At 40.6% G+C, this 25,224-nt stretch overlaps 1 protein-coding gene across 5 annotated transcripts in view; it reads right to left on the reverse strand.

Annotated features, from left to right (window-relative positions):
* TBC1D5 (TBC1 domain family member 5) overlaps nt 1–25,224 on the reverse strand; it is a 723,038-nt gene that overhangs the window by 472,713 nt on the left and 225,101 nt on the right. The window contains exon 5 of one of the 5 annotated variants that reach the window (XM_040352958.1): nt 9,797–9,870. The exons of 3 other annotated variants lie outside the window; for them this stretch is intronic. The gene's annotated coding sequence lies outside the window, so the exon portion shown is untranslated. Of the gene's footprint in view, nt 1–8,078; nt 8,165–9,796; nt 9,871–25,224 lie in introns of those variants that run through there. One more of the 5 variants, XM_040352960.1, reaches the window with a different exon arrangement.

Genomic DNA, 25,224 nt, shown 5'->3' on the forward strand with positions numbered 1-25,224 from the left:
TCCTATGAGCTACCCAGATGCCTTGGATTTGGGTGTCTGTTTCAATATCCGAGGGATTGTCCTTGGATCAACAATGCCAGTGCTATCCCTCCGTCAAAGGAGGGTATTACAACAAAGAACATGTTGTGATTATTTGTACACCATATGTACTGCAAATTAAGATGTACTTTTTTTAAATCACATAAGAATTGATGTGAATGATGTAATGTACTTGCATTATTGTTTTTATCTATTTACAGAGCAACTGGAAATAATACTCTTTCTCCTTTTTTTTTTAGAGCAAATTCTGTGCTCCAGTACTTGTGATCCTTCCCTCAGGTCCATAGATCCCTGTACGGACGCCCAAGGGTGTCCATTCAATTGGGTCAAGCCCTGTTTTTTGGGGGGAGGATGTCCCAGGTGCACGCCCGCCCCGAGGTGCCTCTGCGTCACAGCTCTTTGGAAATAACACACATAACCATCCAATGTGCTATTAGGGGGGAGGCTTCCGGTTTCCAGGCATTAGTCTGTGACGCGTGGACCCTCCCCTATTTGCGTCCGCGATTCGTCATTGCTGGGTTACGTCACACGCTGCACTCTGGCGCAGTGGGGAGGGGTATAAAAAGCCCACATGGCAACAGCCATGTTGAGATCGCTGGGAGCCTATGCAGAGATTGGACAAAATTTTGCAGGTATATACTATGGTGATGTGGGGGGTGCTGAGACACAGTAACATTGAGCCTGAGAAGTATATTATTCCTTTCTTACCTATATTTTATGTTCTACCTATAGACAGGCACAAAGTGCGTGGACTTTGGGGATTTAATCTTCTTCCTCCCTCACCTGTAGTGTTCTTACTCCTTCTCTGCCCTTGTGTGGATGATACAGTAATCCTTGGATGGGAAGCACTGCGTTGGTGTGGGGAGACATATAGGTGAGGCTTCATAACAAGAAAGGATATTGATGTTACCCTATAAATATTATTTTAAATCATTTCTAACTTATATTTGTATGGTGTCTCAGACACCTGCATTTTCTTTATCCCCTTTTTTTCTCTCCCCTCTCCACACCAATAGTATACTGATGACAGCGTTTTTCGTCTGCTCAAGGCTCCCAGCATAATTAACAATTAATAGGTGGAATTGAGGTGAGTGAGGTTCATGATTAAGAGCCTGTTGTGGACTCCCACTCTCCACCTATGTTTAGGTGTTTGGTGTATGTGGTGTATTTTTCAGGTTACATACATTTTTTAATACTGGTTTTTATCTTAAGGGTGATACTCCTCCCTACAGGAGATCTGGCATAATTTGGACTGGATCTGGTCGTGGAATCACAGTGGGGTAGATTCACATACCTTTTGCGGCGGCTTATCTCCAGATACGCCGCCGTAATTTGAAATCCGCGCCTGCGTATCGTTACGCTGATTCTCAAAGGCAGTTACGCAGTGATCGGAAACAGTAATCTCCATCATGTTCCAGTAAGTCTATCCCCCCTACAGTTAGAACACACCGACGGGAACATATTTCAACCCCTTGATCGCCCCCTAGTGTTAGCCCTTTTTCTGCCAGTGATATTTACAAAGTAATCAGTGGCTATTTATAGTACTGATCACTGTATACACTAAAAGTCAATAGTCCCAAAAAAGTGTCAAAAGTGTCAGCCGCAATGTCGCAGTCCCGCTAAAAATCGCAGATCGCCGCCATTACTAGAAAAAATGCCATAAATCTATCCAATATTTTGTAGACGCTATAACTTTTGCGCAAACCAATTAATATACGCCAATTGCGATATTTTTTTTATCAAAAATATGTAGAAGAATACATATCAGCCTAAACTGATGAATAAATTAGATTTTTTTAGATTTTTTTGGGGATATGTATTATAGCAAAAAGTAAAAAGAAAATTGTTTTATTTTTCAAAATTGTCGCTCTTTGCAAAAAATTAAAACCACAGAGGTGAGTGATCAAATACCACCAAAAAAAAAGCTCTATTTGTGGAAAAAAAGGATGTAATTTTTTTTTTTAAAGTGTATTTTGTGCGTGTACTCGAGAGAGGAGCCGGACTGCAGGAGTTGGGAGTAGGCAGGCCTCCCCCAGAGGCAATCTGCCACCTTTCTCCATGCCCCGGGTGGCAATGGCGGGTGTGTGGGGGGTCCTCCCACACAGCCCGTCCTACCTGCTCCGCTTTGAAGCCCAACGGGGCAGAGGGACTCCCTATAAGGGAGTGAGAGGATTTGCTCGCTCAACCAGCCCCGTTAGTCCTTCGCCTCTCTTTTTTAGAGACTGCGTGGTCAAAGTGCGTGCATGTTAACCCAATTTCGAGTGCGTGCAAGTGTGGTGTTTTTTTTGTAGGAGGGGGGTGGGCATACCAAGCACAGGCTTACCTCGCATAGCACACCCACCGGGAGCCGGGCTGAGACCATCAAACTCAATTCACATGTAGCCGAGACCGGGATCCGAACCCCTAGCTGCAGAGGTGAATGGCTTGTCAGCGCAGTGCCAATCGCGTTGATTTTTCCTTAGGGAAAAACGTTGCACGATTGTCAGTTAAATTGACGCAGTGCCGTATCGCAAAAAACGGCCTGGTCATTAAGGGGGCAAATCTTTCCAGGGCTGAAGTGGTTAACAGATACATTTCTGTACTTATGGCCTAAAAAAAAAAAGAAGGAAAACTAATGCAGCCAGGGCACCTAATGACTCGTAAGCTGTAATGTATCACATTATTGTTCTTGGGTTTAGATACACTTTATAGCCCAGTCAAAGTCACAGAGAAAGACACTGTACTAATACACAACCTAATATTTGGACAGTCAGCTACATAAATGGCCCACCTTTGGAAATCAGGTCTTCAGCCAATAAATATACAACAAAACACAGAGCATTGAAAAAAGCGGTTTAATCTAGGCATCATCAACAAACCTGAAAAAGAAATCTTTCATTCCGAAGTATGGAACATGTGGTACGGAGGAACTTGATTAAGAATTAAGAATCAATTGTCTGAAATTCTTAATATTTAATAGTGTTAGATTGCACGGTAAAGTAGTTTTATTATTTATTTACTTCGCCATCCACTCAAATACTCGCAGTGACTGTGGGGGGCCTGCATGTTGCAAGACAAATCCATTTACCAGGCCAAATAAATTATATATAGGCCAGCATTTGTCTTTACATGTGTCACTCAATATTTAATATCACCCATTGATGCCACCTCGAAGCCCTAATCAATTTTTAGCAGCCGCACTTTGTAATAGTCAAATGTTTTCTATTTAATCTCTCTCATGTGGTTTCGCATAGACTCTCAACACAGTGGGATGCAGTTATCACTAAGAATGCAACAAAAACCCTGTGGATAATATACGATCTATTGGACAATGCACAGCAGAAGAAAAGTAAAACCTCAATACATATTTGAACTCAACTCAGGTGATTAAATCAGGTGTGTAAAGTTAAAGTGTTTCTCAAAATATTAAAGCATTTTTACAATATTTCTTTGCTAGTCGTGGCTTAATAGATCTTCTATACAAGCAAATGATAACATTTACAGCAACATTAATAACTCTTATATTTAACCCAGGGGTTGACAAATTTGCTTGGAATCTAGGAGCCAGCTAAAAAAGTTAGGAGCCAGAAAACGCGCCCCGTCCCGACGAGCTTGCACGCAGAAGCGAACACGTACGTGAGCAGCGACCGCATATTTAAATGGTGTTCAAACCACACATGTGAGGTATCGCCGCGATTGGTAGAGCGAGAGCAATAATTCTAGCCCTAGACCTCCTCTGTAACTCAAAACATGCAACCTGTAGAGTTTTTTAAATGTCGCCTATGGAGATTTTAAAGGGTAAAAGTTTGACGCCATTCCACGAGCGGACGTAATTTTGAAGCGTGACATGTTGGGTATCAATTTACTCGGCGTAACATTACCTTTCATAATATTAAAAAAAATGGGGATAACTTTACTGTTGTCTTATTTAATTAAAAAAAGTGTAATTTTTTCCCCAAAAAAGTGTGCTTGCAAGACCGCTGCGCAAATACGGCGTGACAGAAAGTATTGCAACGATCGCCGTTTTATTCTCTAGGGTGCTGGGATAAAAAATATATATAATGTTTGGGGGTTCTAATTAGAGGGAAGAAGATGGCAGTGAAAATAGTGAAAAATTACATTAGAATTGCTGTTTAACTTGTAATGCTTAACTTGTAATACCAACGGCCACCACCAGATGGCGCCAGCTTACACATCTGGTGGTAATAACTTGTAATACCAACGGCTCACCACCAGATGGCGCCAGCTCACCAAAAAAAAAAATATATATATTTTTTTTTTGTGCCCCCCCTTCCAAGCCAAGTCGCCAGGACCCTATTTCTAGTCGCCATGGCAACCTGGCGCCCGGGATTTGTCTAGCCCTGATTTAACCCCTTCAATACCGGGCATTTATAACCACCTCCATACCGGGCCTATTCTGCCACTTCTCTTCTACATGTACAAATCATCATTCTTTTGCTAGAAAATTACTCAGAACCCCCAAACGTTATATATGTTTTTTTTTAGCAGACACCCTATGGAATAAAATGGTTGTCATTGCAATTTTTTATCTTGCACAGTATTTGCGCAATAATTTTTCCAACGCCTTTTTTTGGGAAAAAAATGGTTTCATGAATTAAAAAAATAACAAAAAAATTTAAGTTAGCCCAATTTTTTTGTAAAATATTAAAGATGTTACGCTGAGTAAATAGATACCTAACATGTCACACTTTAAAATTGCGCACACTCATGGAATGGCGCCAAACTTTGTTACTTAAAAATCTCCATAGGCAACGCTTTGAAATTTTGTACAGGTTACCAGTTTAGAGTTACAGAGGAAGTCTAGTGCTAGAATTATTGCACACGCTCTAATATATGTGGCGATACCTCACATATGTGGTTTGAACAGCGTTTACATAGTGGGCGGGACTTACGTGTGTGTTCGCTGCTGAGCGCGAGCTACTGGGGACAGGGGCGTTTTACATTTTTTTTTATTATTTTTATTTTATTTTACTTTTTTTTTTTACACTTTTTTTAAATGTTCATTTTTTTGATTGTAAAAAATTCACCGATCTCATGCTTACTAGCCGCAATGGCGGCTTTGTTTACTTCCGGGTACCCATGTGTGAGATCATCACATCGCGCCCGGGCCTCTGACAGTCATAGAGATGACTGGTGACCATGTGACTATGGTGCGCAGAATTCGCTGCCAGAAAAAAATGATATCTGAATGATGCCTTTAGCTGCAGGCATCATTCAGATATCCCCTCACAAAGCCCAGGACGTCATATGACGTCCACCCGTGATGGGCGATCCCCTCTGTGGACGTCATATGACTATGGGCCGGTAAGGAAGTAGTTAAAAAAACTGATAAAATTTAACTTCATGCAAACATTGATATATATATACACAGGTATATATTAGAGATGCAATGAAAGAGACTAAAGTATGTCTTCCTTATAGACTTCCACAGTTTTATACAATTTAGTATTAGTTTCCTATTGTTAATTATGAGATGCAAGTTTATGTTTTTTTTAACCACTTCAGCCCCGAAACAATTTGCTGCCCAATGAACGAGCCATGCTTTGCCATTCGGCACTGCGTCACTTTAACTGACAATTGCGCGTTCGTGCGACGTTGCACCCAAAAAAAATGGCATCCTTTTTTTCACACAAATGGGGCTTTCTTTTGGTGGTATTTGGTCACCTCTGCGGTTTTTATTTTTTGCGCTATAAACAAAAAAAAAATAAAAAGAGTGCAAATTTTGAAAAAAGCTATATTTTTTACTATTTTCTACAATAAATATCCCCCAAAAATATATAAAATATATTGATTGGTTTGCGCAAAAGTTATAGCATCTACAAAATAATGGATAGTCTTATGACATTTTTATTATGTTTTTTTTTTTTTTACTAGTAATGGCAGTGATCTGTGATTTTTATCATGACTGCGACATTATGGCGGACACATCAGACAAATAACTGAGTGTAACTGACACTGGCACTAGGGGGCGACGAAGGGGTTAAGTGTGTCCTAGGGAGTGATTCTAACTGGAGGGGGGGCTGGGCTACAAGTGACAACAGTGATCACTGCTCCCGATGACAGGGAGCAGTAGATAACTGTCCTGTCACTAAGCAAAACAGAGAAATGCCTTGTTAACATCTCCCCATTCTGCCACTCCATGACACGATCGCGGGACACCGGAGGACATCGAGTCCGCGGGTCCCGTGGGCACAGTCACGGAGCTCGCGGCGGGCACTAGGCGGCAGATTCAAAGCAACCTGCCTGCCCGTGCCATTCTGCCGACGTAAATGTACGTGAGGCAGTCGGCAAGTGGTTGAGGAAGAAATTTTACTATTTAAAAAAATTAGGAAAATGCAAAACATTTCAGAGTTAAGCTGTTATTATTGAAATGGGAATAAGCCAGATAGATTACTGGCTAGCTTTGTTAAAATGACTTGCAATTTAGATATTATTAATTTAAAGTACTTGAAGGGGAAGGTACACAATAATCCTCCTAAAATCTGTAACAATCTTTCTAATTTTTATTCAGAGCTACATTTAACGAATCCAGCTTCTGAGTCAGAGTTTGATAAATGTTCGTCTTTGGCTTTATTACCTCTTGTATCTAATACTAGCTGTGAATAATTAAAAAACTCAGGATTGAATGAGTTTAAACATTTAAAACTACCACAGTTTTTTGACAAATCTTATAAGTGTTTGTGGGGTTATTATTAATAGGGGTTAAAAGTCCTTTAAATGCCCTTTAATGCATTAAGGTGAAAAACCTTCTTTACTGCAGCAGCGCCCCCTTATACTTACCTGAGCCCCAGAATTTCCACGATGGGAACGAGCACACCAGCTCCTGCCAAAGGCACATTGGCGTACCCTGTAAGTCCAGGGGGCACGCGCACCGCCGTGTGCCTTGTAAGTGTGCTTGCGGGTCCCGGGAATCTATGTTTCCGGGCGGCCCACGATTGCGGTCGGCAAAGGCAGAACTGGGGGCTGCCTTTGTAAACAAGGCATTCCCCTATTATGCCTAGTGACACTGTCACTGATGGCTGTTCCCCGTGATGGGGAACGTTCATCAGTGACATGCCATGTGTAGCCACGCCCCTAACAGTTAGAATCACTCCCTAGTACTGACTAAACCCCTGAAACGCCACCTAGTGGTTAATCCCTTTACTGCCAGTGTAATTTTTACAGTAATCAGTGCTTTTTTATAGCACTGATCGCTGTAAAAATGACAATGGTCCCAAAAATGTGTCAAAAGTGTCCGATGTGTCTGCCATAAAGTCGCACTCACAATAAAAATCGCTGATTGCCGCCATTACTAGTAAAAAAAAATATTAATAAAAATGGCATAAAACTACCCCTTATTTTGTAGCTGCTATAACTTTTGTGCAAACCAATCAATAAACGCTTATTGTGATTTTTTTTACCAAAAATATGTATAAGAATATGCATCGGCCTAAACTGAGGAAAAACGTTTTTTTTATATATTTTTGGGGGATATTTATTATAGCAAAAAGTATAAAATATAGATTTTTTTTATTTTTGTTTATAGCGCAAAAAATGTAAACTGCAGAGGTGATCAAATACCACCAAAAGAAAGCTCTATTTGTGGAAAAGGGAGTTTGTGAGCCACGTCGCACGACCGCACAATTGTCAGTTAAAGCAACGCAGTGCCGAATGGCAAAAAGTTAAGCTAAATTAAGTTAAGTGGTTAAGCTAGTGCATTGTTGGTTCACAGCGTCTCCCCGCAGGGATGTAGTCCCAAGGGAGGGGGCGAGCAAGCGCTGACTAACCCCCAGCCAAAACGGCTCGGATGATGGGGGCAAGCCTACTGAGGAGGAACAGGAAGTGAGAAATTCAGACAAAGAGAAAAAACATTTAGAAGGGAAATCGAAGTAAAAGGTAAGTGAACCAACAATGCACTAGCTTAAAAGAAACTATTTAGAAAATAAAAAACAAACCTTTACAACCCCTTTAAGCTACTCCAACATGTATGCAACATCCGCGCTGTCTCCTTGTAGTATCCCCCTCTGTGTGAGATTTATAAATATAAATGCTGCAAATACCTAATTTCAGAGCCGAGATCGCAATCAGATGACTGGTCGGATCTTTCCTTTCCTCCTCTGACAGATGCAGCGGCTGAGAGATCCGGCTGGTCATGTGATCTCGGCTCTGAAATTAGATATTTGCAGCATTTATTTTTATAAATCACACACAGAGGGGGACACTGCAATAGGAGGCAGCGCAGCTGGTGCATAGAGGTTACAGTCATGCAAGCAGCAGGATGGGGAGTCACTATCACAAGCTGACAGGCAGGGAGGGAAGGGAGGAAGAGGAGGACACAGGAGCAAAGAGCAGATAGAGAGTAGGGCTGCGGATTACATAAACTGACCACAGTGTCAGTGCTCAGGGTAGAAACTGGCAGGATCAGCCAGGTTTTTTAGGTGTTACAGGGGGCCAAGTGACACAGCACAAGGACTGTGTCATATGACATGCTTTAAAGGGGTAGGATACTTTTTTTTCTTTTGGTTTAACAAATGCTTTTACTGTAAGTGGTGCCATCCACTTGACTCTTCTACATGTGTATTTAGCCATTTGCCTAGAATTTAGCTCAATTCATAAATAACCACATGTACAATAGTTTTAATTTGTACTCTTGCTGACCACAGAATCAGCTTTTGAGATTTAAGCCAAAACATTGCAAGTGGAAAAATCTCGAAACAGTTGCCAGAGTAAGATTATCAATACTATATAAGCTATTTTCTAAGCCAAAAGGGCACAATAAACACTGGAGTATATTCAGGGCCGGATTCCAGACAAGACCAACAAGGCCAGGCCTCGGGGCGGCAGTGGGTGCAGGGGCGGCACTGCGGCTGAGAGGAGAGGACACTTTTTCTTTCCCCTGTCATGCGGATGGTGAGAGGAAAAAAAACAGAGGGAAGAGGAGGTGAGATAGTTCTTGGAAGCAGCAACCCCCCTCCCGGTTCTCAATGTCATTTTGTCATTCATTTTCGGCAGCAACACCCCCCTCCCCGATTCTTAGTGTCCTGCCGAAAAAGAAAAAGTCCCCCGGCGGATAATGTCCCCCCTGCTGTACTGCACAGGTGGGGGCGGCATTGAAGGACCTGGCCTTGGGGCGGCAAAGGGAGTAAATCCGGGCCTGAGTATATTGTTATAGGATACAGATATCTGCGACAGAGGTATCGAGAACAAGTTAAAGCATGGTCCCCTTTTTAATACTATAACTGCTTGAGTTCTGTGTTATATCATTGCTATAACCTTTAGAAAATTGCAATTTAGTTTAAATAAATGTGTAACTACTATATTGTAAAATATATTTTACATTTTAGCAATTTTAATTAGTATAGTAGGCTACAAAAAAAAGAGAAACCCAATGAATGGGTAATCAGGGTTACATGATCCTCAAATGTAAAACGCATACTATGTTTATCGCTATTTATTAATAGCTAAAGTCTTAATGAGCATTAATGTACTGGAATACTTCTTGCCCTCAAATTGTGAATTTATAAAAGCAATTTGTATAATCATACCATCAATTAAACAGTGGCGATTTGGTCCTCGTATACCTCTTCCAGCATTGTTTCCTATCTTTATTTAAGTTCACTCACGGGACATTACAAATTGCTCCCTGTTGTTTCCACAATGCTGTTTGTGGAAGAGAGACTGAGCACAGCATGAGATGCCAAATATATTTCCTATGATGCCTGCAACAAAGCATTCATTTCTGTTTGCTAAGCCAACAGCAAAAGGTTCTTGCATTCACCTGCTACCAGCTTAAAACGCCAATCTTGTATAGAATTCTGATATATTCTGTCCACAGCTTTAATTATACAGGATCTTAAAAAAAAATAATAAAAAAAAATTCTTATGCTTACTGTACATAAAGTGCAAGGGCACAAATAATATATAATCATACCCATTTATTATATATATATATATATATATATATATATATATATATATATATATATATATATATACATACATACATACATACATACACATACACACTTTATAACATGGTTATACAAGAGACCTAGAAAAGTGACACTTAACCTGAACAAAATTAATAATGTATTCAAAGCTGATATTCCGTTCTGAGTTACTTCTAGCAAGCTGTATCACATGATGGTTTTTGTGCTTCTTGGCGACTATAGTAGGAAGATATGTTCTTAAGAACTCCCAGTGACACTCAACTGCTTTAGCCATCACAAATCCAAATGACTGTAATGGATTCTTCAAGACGTGGGAAAGGTGAGTAGCTGAGAAATGTAACATGAGTGATGTATTTGATGGCCCTGTGGGAGTATAGCAGAGCAACCAGTTGGTGACCATCTTTCAGTATTATATTTTAAAAATACAAAAGCTCAAAATTCCGGTTGCTGGTTGCCAGGTTTGCACATCACCATAGCACTTTGGTTTAAAAAAATGTTAAAGCCAAATTTATCTTAAATTATCTTATTCTTAAATTAAAGGAAACATATGCTTCTGGTAAAAAAAGAAAAAAAAAAGATATAGCATATGTTACATCTGTATTTAGGGACAGCCTTGCCAGTGTGCAGTGGGTTGTTCTTCCCCAGCATGCAGGGGGTTCTTTTTTCTTCACTTTTGAAATCAGCACAGGAGTGCAGGACTCCTCCAGAACAGCTGCATCATTCATTCACCGAGATCTGTGAATGCATGAACTACAAGACCCATCTTCCACCATGTATTTATTAAAATGCTTGAGAGCGCAGTCTTTATCCGAGAGCCTTGATGCGCTCATAGAACCAACATATCCCATATACAGAAAAAGATATCTCAGGATAGTACACAGTAAAACAATCATAAAACCAGGTAAAAGCAGAATTAAAAAAAAATATTAAAAGTGATGCTAATGTCTGACCCTAAGTTGGGTCATAAGCTTGTGAAAATAAAAAAGTTTTTAAAAACTTCCTAAACTTTAATAGATCATTCTCAAGTCTCATATATAGAGGTAAGGAATTCCAAAATGTGGATACTTGTACATTAAACGGCCTCCCTCCGCATTTTGCTTTTTTGAATTTAGGAATGATCAATTTAGCATGATTAGCAGATATCAATGATCTGCTAGGAGCATAGTAGGCACATTTTTCTCTAATGAAAACAAGTACAGTAATTATTGCTCTCATAATCCATTGACACTTTCTCTCTGCTCCACACAGGCACTGAAAAAAGAGTCTACAGGAGCTGGCATTGCACTCGTTATCCACTGATCAGAGATGTAATACTTTGCAGGCTCTTGTGTATATAAAAATAATACATGCACATTTTTTCCTGCAAAAATATGTGCATTTATTATTGTCTTTAAAAGGTGAACTTAGCCTTAAAAGAAAAAATAAATCACATTTGTTCCTCGCAACTATGGCAACAGTACAGTCCAACTGACTGCTTTTCTCAGAAGGCTACACTATTCATCCATAAGGGTTCTTTCACATTGGTGGCCGAAAAAGAAAAAATAAATCACATGTGTTCCTCGCAACTATGGCAACAGTACAGTCCAACTGACTGCTTTTCTCAGAAGGCTACACTATTCATCCATAAGGGTTCTTTCACATTGGTGGCCGAAAAAGAAAAAATAAATCACATGTGTTCCTCGCAACTATGGCAACAGTACAGTCCAACTGACTGCTTTTCTCAGAAGGCTACACTATTCATCCATAAGGGTTCTTTCACATTGGTGGCCGAGGGCAGTAAAATCATGTTCACCCACCCGAATTCTAACATTACAGCCTGAGAGGACTGTACACATGCTGAGGCCACAATGCTTTGCTTAGTGGCTGTGGTGATTTTAACTCAGGCTGCAAAGTCTGACAGGCTACACTGCCTGTCAAACTTGCCCATTAAAACCAATGGGGCCAACGCACAAGCTAAACGCTTGGCTCAAAGTTGCAGTGCAGTCCCGCAATGTTAAACTGTTATTCTGGCTGCAGCAAAAGCTATTCAGAGGTGGATCACTTTTCAGAGGCGTAACAGTGACAGCTCCATGCGTACACGTAGCTTTAGAGTATCCGATGTTACAGCCATAAGGACAGTCTTACACTTTCAGGTGGGGGGGTAAAAACATGTGGTTTAGCAACATACCATCCCTCCAAAACACTCCCCACTTTAGCTGCAAAGGCAGTGGATGAGGATGTACTGTATGCCTGCTGCGGCTGTAATGCTTTGCATCTGGCCTATTTGCGGCATTGCCCACTGCCCCACAACTGCGTGCAATGCATGTGGTTGCAGTGTGGGTTTCTAGGGGTTAAAACAGGTGGTAAGGAGGTGGTATAATGGCTGTCAAAATCCCTCTGAAAAGCAATTGAACACAGATAACTCTTCAGAGAGCAAAGCATGTCTAAACGAGCCCTTAGTTCATATTCAGGACAGTAAAATAGTTACCTGTCTCACAAATCACAGTAATGAGCTCTGCAGGACAGGCAGCTCTGGAAGACCTAGTAGAATATAGACATTCTCACTAATGACTGCTGTTGTGATTTCCCACTTAGAAGTCTGTATTGGATGATTGGATTACTGATTCTATTACAGAAAAAAATGGGATTTGTTGTTAACTTGCTTATAACACTAGATCTACTGACTGTGTTGACGATTAGTTTCCCTTCCACTGAAGGTAACCTGCTTATTAATCTTCTCCCCGTAAGCTCTGTTTAGATTTTCCAGGATAGAACAAAAAAAAAAAGTCGCTTCCAATTTCAGTAATATAAGACTTTAATGTGGCAAAAGCGGTTAAAAACACTTACAAGAATTGTGAAGTAAACAAGCTCATCAGTATTAGGGGGAATTCCAGCAGGGAGATTTCCATAGCAATGCTGGTGGCAAGTCTCACTACCAACCAGCAGCGTAGAGCAGCATGTCAGCATGGATGGAAAATCAAAACACCACAGGGTTGTTCGCTGTGCCATAGATGAAGAAACCACAAGGCTGTCCGTGTTAGAGCCTGTCCTATCCCTCTAGCCAGCGCATCAGGGAGATCAGATAATGACAGCTGTCGGTAAGCCTGCCAATAGTCCGCATTCTGCACAAGAGCAGTCTACCTCATGGCAATCCCCTCATGTCTGTAAGGAGTTAGGGGTGGTGCTGGGGGCAGTAACATGTTTCAGAGGTTTTAGACAAAGGAGGATTGAACTTCTAAAAAAATTGTTAACATGTGGCTCCTTTCATCTTCCCATAAACTCTGACCAGCTTCCCTGTCTTTGCTGAAAGAAAGCATCCCCACAACAGGATGCTGCCACCACCCCATTTCACAATGGGTTCAGGGTGATGTGCAGTGTTCATTTTGCGCCACACACAGTGTTTTGCCATTAGGCCAAAAAGTTAAATTTTGGTCTGATCTGACCAGAGCACCTTCTTCCACATGGCTTCTTGCAAACTGCAAAAGGGACTTCTTATGTCTTTCTTCTTGCCACTCTTCTATAAAGGCCAGATCTTGTGGAGGGCACGACTAATAGTTGTCCTGTGGACAGATTCTCCTACATGAGCTGTGGATCTCTGCAGCTCCTCCAGAGTTACCATGGGCCTCTTGGCTGCTTCTCTGATTAAGGCTCTACTTGTCAGTTTAAGTGGACGGCATGTCTTGGTAGGTTTGCAGTTGTGCCATACTCTTTCTATTTTTGAATGATGGATTAAACAGTGCTCCATAAGTTGTTGAAAGCTTGGGATATTTTTTAATGACCTAACCCTGCGTTAAACTTCATAAATGTATCCCTGACCTGTCTGGTGTATTCCTTGGCCTTCATGATGCGGTTTGTTCACTAAGGTTCTCTAACAAACCTCTGAGGGCTTCACAAAACAGCTGTATTTATACTGAGATTAAATTATACACAGGTGGACTCTATTTACTAATAAGGTGACTTTTGAAGGCAATTGATTTCACTAGATTTTAGTTAGGGGTACCAGAGTAAAGGGGGCTGAATACCAACGCCTGCCACACTTTTCAGAAGTTTATTTGTAAAGAAATTGGAAAACCATTTATCATTTTCCTTCCACTTCACAATTATGTGCCACTTTGTGTTGGTTTATCACATAAAATCCCAATAAAATACATTTACGTTTTTGGGTGTAACATGATAAATGGAAATTAAAAATTTCAAGGGGCACGAATACTTTACTTTCAAGGCAATGTAAATTACTTCTACATTCTAATGAAGATCTCGCGCTGCCATTTCTTTATTGTTTGTTCTCTTCAATGAAGTGCTGCTGAAGTGCAAAGCAAGACATCTGCTTGCCTACTCCCTGCTCATATCCTGATTTAGCCTGTGTACTTCTTGACAATAGGAGGGTTTTTTTTTTTTTGCTTAGCTTTTTGCCTTAAGCACCCTATACATAACAATTTCCTCTGGATTATCCAGGTCTGTGACAGGTTCACTTTAAAATGTAGCATCGAGTGTCTTTCCCATGCTTCTCCGCCGCTCACTGTGTAAAAGGAAAACCGTTCACCTCCTCATAGGAAAATAAATTGTTTCTGCTCCATGAATGAGAAAATAAAGATACACTGTATTAAATCCCAATAATTTCCACTCTGTTGTGAGGCATTTTCAGATACGCGTTGTGTTAGGTCACTCTGCATGAGCGGCGTCTGAAGCGGGAGAGGTGTTGTTGAAACCCACAGCTGCACTCACAAGTAAATAAACATTTCTGCATTTGCTCAGTCATTGCTATGTAACTGGAAAATGAGATGGTAAAGAGCACATAAAACAATCTAACTCTGGGAAATGTTTTGACTAGTTGCTCAATATTTTTATGCCCTGTACTACACAATTATGTTAAATAATATAACTTTTTGAAATATATTTACAGCCGTCTAAGTGTTTGCCCAGAAGGGCAGATTTCTTATGGTATAGACATGTGTCGCTTGTACCCTTTGAATAAAACATAATCAAACACACTTAAAAAAAAAACGCGACTCCCCCATACACCTCCCTCTTCACATCCTACTTACCTTTTGTAATGGGAAAAATTCTAAATACACACTCGCCTGTCCAGTGGATCCAAAGTTGTCCTGTAGCAATTCACTGTTCAGGGGCCCGTGTCTGTGTCCTGCACCACCATCTTGGTCCTCTTCCACCTCTATTTGAATGTGTTACAGCAGCCTCCTGAGATATTTGACGAAGGCTTTTAGAGTGGGCTGCAAGAGCAAGATACATCCTGCTAGCCTAGGCCAAAATGGTGGCAGAGGGCGGGGCCACAAGAAAAAATAAAACAACAAAGCCCTCCCAACAAAATAAAAAAGCGAATTTTTAAATGGGGGGGGGGCAAGAATAGAACAACTGTTTGCTTATGAAGTTAAATTCAGTTTTCACGCAATATACATGAATGTTTTTGGAGAAGCTTGTTCTTAAACTGATAGGACAAGTTTTTGCAGTTTATGAACATGTTTAAAAATATTTTAAGCTTGAAGATTGCTTAAAACCACCAAGGAGAGTAAAAGGTGGTAGCTTTAATCTTTTAGGTAAAATATTTTTTATTTGTTTCATCAGAAAATTAATGAATCTTGACTTGTGCCCTGGAGCCAGGAGACTTTGTCGAGCTTTTGTGGGAAATGTCTTCTTTTGCTAGGTCTACATGTTACCTGGTAGCCATACCTAATTATTAGTTGCAAACAGCCCTTTGTATATGAGAGCTGGCTGATGCTCAGAGCTCTCTCCCAATGCCGTGAGTCTCCTGCTGGGTGAAAAGAATGGGCTGCTGGCAGAACACTAAAAAGGTACAAGTGTTACCTGCTGTTTTGGAGAAGCTATTAGGGGACACCCTGTAAAGCTGGCCATAAATGGATCAGCTGGTTCAGCAGGAACCAGTCAAATTTTGATACATGTGTGGCTGTCCCTGTTTGAAAGAAATTGATTGTTGGATCAACTTCTAAAGAATGGGAATGTTGGAAAAATTTGGTGATCAGTGTATTCTGACACACTCTCAGAATTCAATGTTTCACCGGGGGATTCCTTCAACTACCTCAGCCATCTGTGGCCAACTTTAGTCAGGAACTGCTATGAGTTTATCGTATGGCTCAGACGAGTAGATGTTTGGTCTGTTTTATGCTACAGACTTGCTGTACAAATTCTCCTGCATTAAAACTGTGCTGTCTTGCTGAATAAACCTGCAGGACAAATCTGCTTGGATTTTTCCTGAACGTTCCTGTCTTGAGATCTCCCCAGAGTGGCTCAGTGATAATGAGGTCAAGAAACTCAGTTGGCCACTCAAGAACCTTCAGGTTATTCTGCAGTAGCCAATGACAGGTCGACTTGGCCTTGTGTTTTGGATCATTGTCATGCTGTAATGTCCAAGTACGTCCTATGAGCAGCTTCCTGGCTGATGAATGCAAATGTTCCTCCAGTAATTTTTTGATAACATACTGCTTTCATCTTGCCATCAATTTTTTGCGCTTTTTGGCATATTGTAAGCAGGATACTTTGTGGCATTTACGTAGTAATGGCTTTCTTCTGGTGACTCAACCATGCAGCCCATCTTTCTTCAAGTGCCTCCTTATTGTGCATCTTAAAACACACCACATGTTTTTAGAGAGTTCTGTACTTCACCTGAAGTTATTTGTGGGTTTTTCTTTGCATCCTGAACAATTTTCCTGGCAGTTGTGGCTGAAATATTAGTTGGTTTACCTGACCGTGGTTAGGTTTCAACAGAATCCCTAATTTTCCACTTCTTGTTTAGAGTTTGAACACTGCTGATTGGCATTCTCAAGTCCTTGGATATCTTGTTATATCCCTTTCCTGTTTTATACAGTTCAACTACCTTTTCCCACAGATCCTTTGACTTTTCATTTGCTTTCCCCATGACTCAGAATCCAGAAACGTCAGTGCAGCACTGGATTAAAGAAGCAAGGGTCTGTCAGGAGTCCAGAAACTCCTTAACCTTTTATACACACACACACAAATTACAAACAAACAGTTTACAGGTGAGGATGGTTACCTTTAATATGCCTTTGTGTCAACTTGTGTACATGTTATCAGGCCAAAATCATACTTTAACCCCTAATGTGCAATTTCTATGTTGTGAGGTGACTTGGATCATTCCCTCCAACTGGATTAAGCACTATAAGATCCTGGTTTCATGTACAGTATGTGAGTACTCAACGCTTATATTGTTTGTATTTGTTTCATGATTTATGTATCTGTATGAAATTTGTAAGTAACTGTGATTCATTACCTATTATAATAGTGTCTCCTGAAGAAGCCATCCATCTGCGCAATGCGCTCTATCAGCACTCTATCTCTTTCTGCATTCTGGCCCAATACATTTGTAGTAGTCTGTATTTTGTGAACACACACACACACACACACACACACACATATATATATATATATAGTTATATATGAGCTATGATCTTAGGTCCGGAAACCTATTATATGCAATCAGAAAATGTATTCAAATGTTTTTATGAACGTTTTGGCAGAATTATGTTAATAATAAATTTTTTACATTTTCACTTCATTTTTGGGTTACATGTGACAACAAACATTTGTTTTTCATTCTAAATGTATACGGATGTGGTGCCACATCAGCGATTTGTGCTTCATTTGTCCTACATGTAGCAAAAGCCAATACTTCATAAATGATTTTTTTTTTTTTTATGACACCCGGTCCTATCAGATCATGTACCCTGTGTCACAGCAAATGGGTAGTAAGACAAATACAGTGTATTCTTCAGAGTTGTTCATAAATAATTATGTACAAATATGTTAGTACAAACTATTTCTGATCACAACCTATTAAAAACACCCAACATATTTTAATTTAGAGTGGACATGACATTTTATGATACTATATTACCTAATTTTATCATTTAAAATCCTTCCATTAACAAAATCCAATTTAGCAAAAAAAAAAAAATGTAAAATCACTTGAGGGCACCAGGTTCAATTAAAGAATAATTCCAAAACTTATTAGGTGAGGTTTTAATAAAATGAAATTATATTCAACTAAAGATTTACTAAATGATAGACATAACTTTTTCTCAAAAAGTTTAATAAAGTAGGAGAAGTTTGTTTAAAAATTCAATGCTGTATATACGCTGAAGAGTACTGCTAATGTTATTAAAGAGAAACTATAATGGATATATTGGGAGTACAGATTGTGAGCTACTACTATAAAATTTACCTGAACGTAATATGTAATGTAATTTTTATATTTACAACCACAATGCACTACAGAGCAGCACAGGAAATCATTTTTGCCCGTGGTCATCAAATTATATCATTCTTTTCTGTGAGTGCTGGATGTGAGGATTTAACATGGTTTATGATCCAGATTTGTATGTAGTCTTTTATATTATGTTGGTATTAGGTTAACTATGTGTAATGATTTGGGGGTAATGTTCGAGAAAGTGGTGCAATATATTGCATTTGGTTCGTTAGGTTTTCTGTTATGTGTCAATCAGTGCTATTTATTCTATGTAGTATGTTAATGGGATGGTATGGTTTATTACAGTATAGTATTCATTTTATTTTATTTGGTATTAATTGCTGTTATTGGTAATTTTATTGTTATTGTGTCTTGTTTCTGTTCGCTATTGTGATTTTGTGTTGTCTTTGTTAAATGTAATTATATCATAATAATTTCCTCTTGGGATGAATAAAGTATTCTGAATTCAAATCTGAGTATTTTACTAGTTTTCTTGACAAAGTTTTATATACGAATGTGAAGGTTTTTCTCTTGTGGCATTCTGTATGTTAGCCTGTGCAATCAGCAGACATGGCTCCAGAACTACATCTCTCAAAAGTCTCACACAGTGTGTGGTCAGGCTCTTGTATGCAACAGCATTTGGCTTCAAAATAAAAAAATGAATGCATGTGGAGGTGGAGAGAGAGGGGTGAGGGACAGGAGGAGGAATCTAGAACAGAAAATGCACTGTCTTGTTAGCCCAAACAGGAAGTTGAGCTGGCCGTACATGGATTGAAATTTGATTGGTCCTTGCTGATGCATTTCAAATTCAATCCATATGTGGCAGCTTCTGCTCAAACAAAGTCGATCGTGCTTGTTGGAAACATTTTTTCTGGGTCAGTGCTTGTAGCCAATGGGCTTGCTGATTACTATATTTTAACAGTGGCGAGTCCTTGCTGTCAAAATACAAATCTCAGCAGGGAAGATTCCTCCAATGACCTCAATTGTGTGGATGGAGTGGTTGGTTCATTTACTTCGCTCAGCCTGCAGGCTGAATGAATAGAAAACTATCCATCTATAGCAGTGGTCACCATACTGCTGCCCTTTTCTTGCTTTTACATAGCCCTTGGGGCATTATTCCCCCCCTCAGTCAGCAACAGTGGGGCATAGTTCCTGCCTTGGACACCAAAAGTGGGACACTATTCCACCCAATGACAATGATGGGGCACTATTCCTTCCATTGACACTAGTGATGTGGCACTATTCCTCCCATGAATACCAATGATGGGGCACTGTTTCTCCCAATAACACCAATGACGGGGCACTATTCCTCCCTCTAATACCAGAGATGGGGTGCTCCTTCTCCCACTGACACCGATGATGGGGCACTATTCTTTCCATTGACACCAGAGATGGGGCTCTATTCCTCCAACTAATAGCAATGATGGGGCATTGTTTTCTCCCACTGGCTATTGTCCGAGCCACCTTAAAGTCTGAAGGACAGTAAACTGGTCCTTTATTTAGAAAGTTTGGAGACCCCTGATTTATAGCCAGCATTAGAAGGGTTACTGGCAGATGAATAGTTATTTTAAAGGGATACACATGGGGAATGTTTTGTCTAGAACAGTTTTACATAATGCAGCAGCAACCACACACGCAAGACACCCAACATTAGAAGGTGATTTATTCTTCCAAAGCAAAAACACCTTTGCATACCGGTACTGGCTAGTATTCCAATGTTTCTCTTCTCCCTAGATTTTCTCTGCCTTACTTCTTTTTTTTATGTGACTCCAGTGCTGATGGAGAGGGGCAGGGGAGGGGCAAACAAGGATGCTGTGCAGGTGCCCAACATCCTTCTTATCAATCAATGAAGTTATTGGTTGTTAGGATGCCAATGGCTAGAAGGTTGTAATGGTTCACAATGAAAACTTGTGGCTTTGTGTAAGTAAAACGTAGGATTGATCCACCTTTTTTTGAGCAATTTGTAGGCATTTTGCCAAGGCACCCCTGAATAAACCTAAAGGCACCCTGGTTAAAAAAGTCTGCACTAGGATAAACATGGGAAATATTAATGTACAGCATGGTTTGTTTTATTTTTTGCCCTGACATACATTTTAATGCTGTCTGCTCCACTGACGCACAGTTACTTATCAGCACCATCATTTTCTTGTCAGTGCTTAAAGTGATTGTAAAGTCTAGTTTGTTATAAAAAAAAAATAACAAACATGTTATACTAACCTCATATGTGCAGTTGGCTTTGCATAGAGCAGCCCCAACCCCCCTCTTCTCGGGTCCCTCTTTGCTGCTCCTGGCCCCACCCTCATATCGAGTGCCCCACAGCCCTCAGCTTACTATTGGGGAAACCAAGCAGAGTCAAAGCTCAGACACGGAGCCCCGACCCAGGCCCCACCCCCGATTTCCCTTGATTGGCTGACTGACTTTGATTGACAGCCACGGGAGCCAATTGCTGCTGTGTCTTAGCCAATCAGGAGGAGTGTCCTGAACGGCTTAGACATTCGTGGACATTTCTGGAGAGAAAATGGGCTCAGGTATGCAATTAGGGGGTGCTGGGGAGGCTGCTACACACAGAAGTTTTTTTTTTATCTTAATGCATAGAATGTATTAAGATAAAAAACCTTGTGCCTTTAAAACCCCTTTAAGTAAAAGGTAGGAATTGTGTTTTACATAAGCACACAAAGGGCTATACTCCTCAGTCTCAACCCCTTGCAAACTCAACGAGCTGACAAGATGGTGTGAACAGACAGTAAAGTCTACACTGGCAGACACACGGACAAAGAGCAGGGGGTCTTCTATTAGTGGCTTCTTAATTCATACTGATTGACAATCTTTACGATCTGACATGTACAGCAGTGTTTAAGGAACTTTCTAGACACATTTCTAGATTACAAGGGGGGGTAACAAAACACTTTTCCAAAAACAAAAAAATTAACAGTGAAGATAATTTTGCAAGATTATGTTAATTCTATTTACTGATACCTAATTATCGCCTCATTGTTTCAACGGTTCCTCATTTCTGCTGTGTAAGATCCACTCTGAAAACCGTGTGCTGCCATTTCCCACCCTCTACATGCCCTCTGCGCTCTCTCTCACTTCCTCACCATGATTGTCTCCCTTCTCTTCCCAGTGACCTGACTGCAAATGATTATAGCCACCTGTTTTCTGCAGAAAGCATTAAGCAGCTGGATATACCAACATAATATCTGTTAGTCATAAATAAATGAGAAAGGACGGCCAGCAATTAAAGCAAAACAAGTAATCCAAATGAATTATACAATAAATATGCTATTCAGCATTGTCGACTTAAAACTACTTGTCTCTGCATTTATTTTACGAGGATGTAATAAGAGGACGAAGACAGGCACACGCCACATATTTTACTTACCAATGATAAGTTTGTAAACGGCTGGATTTAAAGAGCGACTAAATGCAAACTATAGAATCAAGCAAACAACTTCATCTGTAGCCATTGTGGCCAATCTGTAAAGTTTACCTTGAGGCTGCATTCACACCTGGGCGTTTTGAATAAGGGGCAGATTTGCCACCATTCTGCCCACAAAATCAAATGCCCAGGTGTGAATGGCAAATCGCAGAACGTGCATTTGAGATGTCGTTAATTTAACTGGCACCTACAATTGCAGAGCGGTTCTGGCGTGATTGTTGCATGATAAATCGCACTGCAATGGCAGCAAACTGCATCACTTGAAGCTTGTCACCCAAAAAAGTTCAGGAGCCTCTCTTGTGCGACATGCTTCATGCAATGTGGTTTGATGTGATTGCAGCACGACTATCAAATGAATGGCATCTCAAATGTGCGTTCTGCAATTTGGGTGTTTTGAAATCGCAGGCAAAATCGTATGAAATCTGCCAACGATTCAGAACGCCGAGGTGTGAATGCAGCCTTAGGAACCACACTATTAGGCCGGATTCACACTAGTGCGTTGCGTTTTTGAGCTCCGTTGTCTTTGCCAGGTTCTTTATCAGCTGTTCATCAGATCCACTGCGTTTTAGGTGCGAATCAGCTGGGAATTTGAAGGTTTTATCTTCAGAGCTGCGTTTTTTGTGAAGGCCAATCATTGTTAGCTGTATGCTGATGCTGCTAATAAACGGGAGTGACCTTTCTTGGACTCTTCCTGGTTGTCCAGTAGTCAGTATTGTGTGGAATTGGATTTGGAGTTTTTGAGAAATGTGTGCTGCCCTGCCCATGATCATGCCTACAGTTGTTGCTGCAACAGCAGCAATCTTGCTGGAAGTTGAGAGGAGGAGAGAAAACTTCTGTTCACACCGCAACACATGTGCGAATCAGATGCATGCTCATAGAAGATAATGGGCCTGAATTCGCACCTGAGCCACACCGCAATGCCTAGAAAACGCACACGTTTTTTTGGCAGTGCGAATGCATCGCACTTATGTGAACCAGCCTCATTGAAAACAATGTATTGTTTGCGAATTGGATGCGGTTTAAGCCGCAATCAATTCGCCTAGGTGTGAACCCGGCCTTACACTGCAGTATGCACACTGGTGCAATGCAGTGTTATTCATTCTAAAAAGCACCACAACACCCCTTTTTAACTTACTTGCATTATGGTGCAGAATGGGGAGTGTTAAGTCACTAACGTACGTTTCCATGTGCTGAGATGACAAAAATGCTGCATGCACAAAGCAACAGTGTGAACAGAGCCTGCAGTTTACACTTAGATAAAGCATTGGAGGCAAACTTTTTACACTGCTTCCACTTAGCACTGCAGTATGCTTAACAACTTTTCTCTGCACCCTATCCAAGAGCCTTAGGAACAAGTAACATTTGTCTTTATGCACTGGAAACTCAAAATCACCCAAAAAGAGAAGTAGGAGGTGGTCAACCAGCTATGTGCCTAATGAATGCTATAAAAGTTGAATTTGCACCTCCATTGGCGAATTGGTAAATCTTAAGCTGTGATCTGACCTGCAGGCCAGATTACCCAATGTGGATCGTCTGCATTAGGTAGACTTAGGAGTCCCCTGGATTACAAAACAGTCCACTTTGGTATTCTATGCCCTTTCTCCATTTATAAAACTACATATACAGCACAACTCCTCTACTCACACTATATTAGTTGGGCGAGTGTGGCTCACAGTGATAAGCTTAAATGGTAAACAATGTTCTCAATACCATGATTATGCTGTATAGCCATGCACAGCATCATCCATTTAAAGCGGTTGTAAGTCGATTTAAAGTGGTTGCAGACCTTTACATATACCTTGTGAAGTGACTGGTCTCAGAGATGTCACAAATTGTCCTACATGAATTGTACCTGTTTATCTGCAGTCCTCTCCCCTCTACAGCCATTTAAAGTGCAGAATTTATACAGATTCTCTGAGCTTTCAGAAAGTAGGGGGCGTAGAGCTAAAATTACACTCTGCAGAGCTCAGTGAGAGCTGATTGAAGGGAGAGGAAACACACCTCTTCAAACAGCACACAGGAACAGAGCTAAGGCTATCAATAACAGGTTGTGTGCTGGAGCTCCCTCCCCTGTCAATGTTTTACCTCTTGGTGTCAGGAAACTTGACTTGTGTACAGGGGTGGACTGACAACTCATGGGGCCCCCGGGCAATAGAAGATTATGGGGCCCCCAGGCTTACAGATGGCTACCATGCCAGGAGGCAGTGCAGAGGCAGGGCAGCTAAAATCTCAGGATTTTCACATCAAAAGCATGTCGGTTTCAGACATATCAGGGACAGATGTAAAAAAAACACAGATTTTTACATACTGTCCCTGGTTTTATTGAGCCTGGCAACCCTGATGGGGCCCCCTAGTGGCATGGGGCCCTCGGGTGGTGCCCGAGAACCCCAATGGTCAGTCTGCCCCTGCTTGTGTAGATAGCAGAGGAACGTGACAGTAGATAGAATTTATCACTTTAAGTTACACTCTAATATCCAAAACTCTTCACAGTGCCATATAGAAAATGCTGCAAAACTACAAAATAATAGAGATTAAGGGCACTTTCACACTGGCAGTTATTTATTTTTAGCGGTGCTTTACCGTCATTTTTGCAGTGCTTTTCGTCTGCTAACCGGGCACTTTTAACCCCCGCTAGCAGCCAAAAAAGTGTCAAAAGCGGTGCTTTGCCGTCACTGCTCATTGATTTCAAAGGGAAGGGTATACACCGTTCTTACAGCACCTCAAAGATATTTATTTCTCTTTATTTTTATTTATTTCTCTTTCAAAGAAAGGCAGTTATGCATGTAATTAGAGAGAAAAAGAAAGATTGATAAAAAAGGAAGACTAGGAAATGAAGCAGGGGAGGAGTGGGGGAGCATGCAGGAAGGTAAGCATGGTAGGGATATTATTCGGTTGATTATGCCTAATCTCAGGGTATCCCCCATAGATATTTGGTGGTAATCCTCAGTCAGCGGTTCCACTTAATATGACATTTGTATCTTTATCTTTTAGTAGAGCTTGCTTTGGGGGGTATTAAATTACCACTGAGTCTATTTATTTTTTGTTAAAGGAAAAAAGTTTGAAAATGTAAAAAGAAAAAAAGAAAAAAAAAATTCATAGTTTGTTAGAAAATTTTGCAAACACATAATTTATCTCCTTCACTGATGTGCACTGATAGGTATTATTAAGCTGCACTGATGAGGCGGGACTGGCGGGCACTGATAGGTGGCAGTGATGGGCACTGATTGGCAGCAGTGGTAGGCATGGATTGGTAGCATTGGTATTTCATTGATAATCAGGGCACTGTTTACCAGTGTACATGTCCCTTTTACACAAGCCAGTTATTGTCTCTCCTCTCCTCACACTGTCAGCGTGAGGAAAGGAATGCTGATAACCGGAGTCTGATTATATCGTGATCAGCTGTGACTGGTGGTAATAAATCACTGATCGGTTCTTTACCTAACTCTGTAATCAGTAAGTGATCACAGAAGGATATCATATGACGCCTTAACAGAACTAGCCGGCCGCACTGTAGCCATCATTCAGCTATAGCGCAGTTGGCAAGTGGTTAGGTTTTACATTATACTTCTTTAAAATTAACATTCAGGGTTTTGGTGGGT

The sequence above is a fragment of the Rana temporaria genome, chromosome 5 (genome assembly GCF_905171775.1).
Source record: "Rana temporaria chromosome 5, aRanTem1.1, whole genome shotgun sequence".
In the NCBI taxonomy this organism is placed as follows: Eukaryota; Metazoa; Chordata; class Amphibia; order Anura; family Ranidae; genus Rana; species Rana temporaria.